Genomic DNA, 4142 nt, shown 5'->3' with positions numbered 1-4142 from the left:
AACAAAATCACCTCCAATTAGAAAGAATAAAAATTCTGAAAAGCCTTTAAAACTCTATTTCTTTCCCTCTCCTCTCAAACATTCATAAAGAAATTCAAACAAACTTAGAAAAGAAAAAAAAATCAAAAACTGAAATTAAAATGGCCCAAAATCATAATCTTCATCATCATACTTTTCCATAATTAATTCATTCATCTTAACAATTTTCTTCTCTCTATCCTTCTCCTTTAAGATCTACACGGCTACACCTCTCTATTCTTCTCCTTCCCTTTTTCATTCAGATCTGAGAAAGCCTCTACTCTACTCAACAACACGCGTGACAGATCCCTCACCCACAACAACATAAATTCAGGTATATAAAACAAAATGTAGAAACGGTTGCGAAAAACTGATAGAGATATCCCTCACCCACAGGAACTAATCATGTTTTTTTGACCCCTTTTTCATTCTTTTTGCTTTTAACTATTATTAAAAGCTGTTATGGTTTGCATTAACAATGTTTTGGTATCTATGGAGCTAGGTTGCCGTGTCACTTATAACTAAATTAATTTATGATTTGTTGTTTTTTTATGTTCTTTGTTGTTGTTTATGGTCTGGTAAAGACGGCAACCACTCCAATTGCGGAGCCACCGTGAAAAAGGACGGGAGAAGAAGAGTTGTGATTCTCATAAATGTTATCTGTTCTTGTTTTTTGTTCTTGTAACTGAGATTATTTATCATATCAGAAATAACAACCGCTAGATCCCTCAAACAGAGATATTTTTCAACTATTTTAACAAAATAAATATTGATTAAGCAATGGAAAATTGACTTGGAAACCACTAATTAATAATAACAATGTTAATGTTTGTTGAAGATGAGATGATGATGATCAAGAGATGATGAAGAAGAGATGTTGGATTTGTTTTGCTGAGTTTCTTTATGAAGGTTGATGAAGGTAGATGAGGAAGATGATGAATTGTACAAACCCTAACAGTTTTTTAATTAAATTAACGGAAAGGACCAAAATGTGTAACGGAGACAAAGTTAAAATACCAAAACGGACCTTTTTTTAGTTATGGGACCAAAGCGATACCAAAAAATTAGTTAAGGGACGAAAATAGCAATTAAGCCAAAAATTTATGATAAAAAAGAAAAGAAAGGAAAAGGAAGGAAAAGAAAGCAAGTAGTAAGTAGCAGCCAATAACTCCTGAGTAGTGCATTTTGTAAGTTGATATTTTCCCATCCTTTATTAGTTTATCTCCATATCTCTTTTACTTCTCTTTTCTGTTTTTCTGTTAGTGGTTAGGTTTAATGAATTCTATTTTAAGTTGGTTATGGTGTCGAAGCTATGTTTGGATTGGTTAAGGCCCATATTAAAGGTTTGGCTAAGTGTGTGTGTGTTGGGCTAGCTTGTAACGGTATGACTATAAGGTGTGCCTTTTGGATATTTATCGGTGGCATGACTGAATCAATGTATTTCAATTGTGCAGTAATCTATAGCATCGCTGGTACACTAGTTCGGTAAGGAAGTTAACTTGGCCTATTTGTTAGATTTCTCAGATGTATGTATATGTGAGGATTTTTCTGCAATGTTCTTTCAAATGTAGATTGTTCGTATTTGTTCTTGCTCTAATCATTGTACGTCTTGTACTTGGGTTAGAGTTATTTCAAAAAAAAAATAAAGAGAAAATAATTTTCATATGCTAGTTGGACCAAACTATAAATTTGAGAATTAGCAGAAGGCCTTGACGTCATCGCAAGGGTGTGAGTAACATAGTTTGCCTACCTCTTAGTAAACATGGTTTGAAAGAAATGAAACAAGGCTTTACAAGATGATTGTAGCATAATCGGTTACACAACACAATTATATGGTATAAGATGAAATTGCATAATATCTAGAACCACTAATGTAACCAGAAAACAACCAAGACCCTTATTATGAAAAACATATATACCCAAATTTCCAAACACTTTTTGATCTTCTCTTTACGGATGCACCTGCAAAGCAGAAAAACAAACACAGTGAAAAGGCAAGGTTGAACCCAAAACCCAAAGAGAGAGAAATTCCACTGTATCAAATTGAGAAACGAGAATATTATGGAGAAGTAAGAAGCGTGTATTATATCATTTCATTATTGTAGTTTAGAAGTCCCACATCGAAAGTTGTAAAAAACAGAGACACATTTTTTCTTATAAATTAGGAATGCATGCTGCATTGCTACCACCCATGTTATAAACGGAGTGGTCTACCAAATTTAATTGATATACAGTGCAACTAGTTATATTTCTGGTGGTGGAGTATGAGATTAGAAGTAGTTGCATTTTATAATGCTCTTGATTTCTTAGTCACTTAGAATCTCATACCTCACTGTTAGAAAAATATCATGTGTATATTTGAAACATACCTAAAGTTTTTCAAACTTATTACTCCATCCTCCGGTCCTTATTATAAGAAGAAAAACTAAAAAACATCAAAACCAATACACTCATTAATTAGTGTAACTTTTTGAATATTTTTACAAATATATCCTCATAAAAACTTGTGCAATCAATTCTTCAAAAGTGTTATTTTCAAATTAATTTTTTTTACTTCCTTAACTAATGACTTTATTATTTAGAGAGTGAACAGAATGGAATAAGCTATAATTTTTTGCTACATTTTAACCATTATTAAACTCTTTATATAAGGGAAATGTTAATAGTGCCCCTCAGGGCACTAGTTAAGAACTTTAAATGGTAACCTTTTGTGGAAGTTTGTGTAATAAAGTGCATTGAAAATTAAAAACTTTGACAATTTTATAAAGTACACCGACAACTTTTCTTAAGAAATGTGAAAAATGCAAAGGGGGTTACACTGACAACTAAATATATTATTTTTATTATATTGATTAACATTTTATATTTATTTTTTTTCACTTTTGCCTTGAGTTTACCCAGTTTACTAGTTTAGTATGTTTGGAAGTTATTTTCAATTGAAATATAGATCAAGTTGAATAAAAATTCATAGCATAAAAATAAAGTAGCAGTAGTTTGCTTGGCAGATGATGGAATGCACTGGGTCGTCTTCCCATCGAAAGGAAATTTGGTGTAAACTTTTTTTTTTTTTTTGACAAAATAAAGAAAATAATTTGGTGTAAACTATCATTCTATAATATGAAATCTCATACATTTCCAATACTTAAACTTTGATCTTTGACATTTAAAACTTATTTTCTTGCTACAATTAGGAAAGTATTCTTTGAAATGGTTGTTTGTAGCATGGGACACTGGCCACATATAGGTGCAGAATGATGTTTCTAGAATTTCATATACTGAAAAATATCAACAACCATATGAACGTGAATGTGGAACAGGAGGACATGCTGTTCTAATTTGTTGCCAGCAACCCCGATAGCCTAAAGTTTTGAAATTTGTTAGTGGAGAAGTTTTAATGCACAGTTTGTATTTTTCTGTGTTTCATAAAATTAATAGAAAAATCAAGTGGGTGTGATTAAAGGAATTGAAGCACGTGAGTTTGTATTATTCCGGTCTTGTTCCTTGCACATTACAAGTGACTAAAAAATGGAAGTCATTAAATACATCAATTGTGATCTGCAAGAACCTCAACCGAACAATAACTAATGATACATCACTAAATTACAGAATTTGAGTGCTCAGATGATATCGAAAGATTGTAGACTTTTAGCCAATGTTTTATAGGCATATCTTCCTGTCCATTGTGTACAAACATTCGATGTGGGGCTTTTGTTTTGAGTGTTCGTATTAGTTTTGCTCTCTTTCCCAATTCCTTTCTTCAGTTCAGCCAACGTAAGTGTTAGCATTATTCTCTCAATTTTAATTTTCTATCCGTGTCGTATATGTGTTCAATAATGAAGCCTGATTAATGAACCAAAAAATGAAGCCTGATTATGCCCAAAGTTATGTCCTGATTATTGACTTGTGCACATAAGTGATGTTGCTGTATTATTTCTCCTCTTCTCTTTCTTGAACTTTTTACCATGTTTTCATTTTTAGCTACTAATGAAACTAACATTGAAACAATTCTGATGCAAACATCAATACCTCTTATCTTTAAGATGGTGTGTGTTGTGATATAATTATGACCTGCAATATTGCATTTGTTCCATTAAGATATGAATAAGCTAAGTAGTAGAAAACTT

Source organism: Medicago sativa, chromosome 6 (genome assembly GCF_051527215.1).
Source record: "Medicago sativa cultivar Bolivia chromosome 6, Bolivia_mono, whole genome shotgun sequence".
NCBI classification, from domain to species: domain Eukaryota; kingdom Viridiplantae; phylum Streptophyta; class Magnoliopsida; order Fabales; family Fabaceae; genus Medicago; species Medicago sativa.
This window is presented reverse-complemented; position numbering follows the sequence as displayed.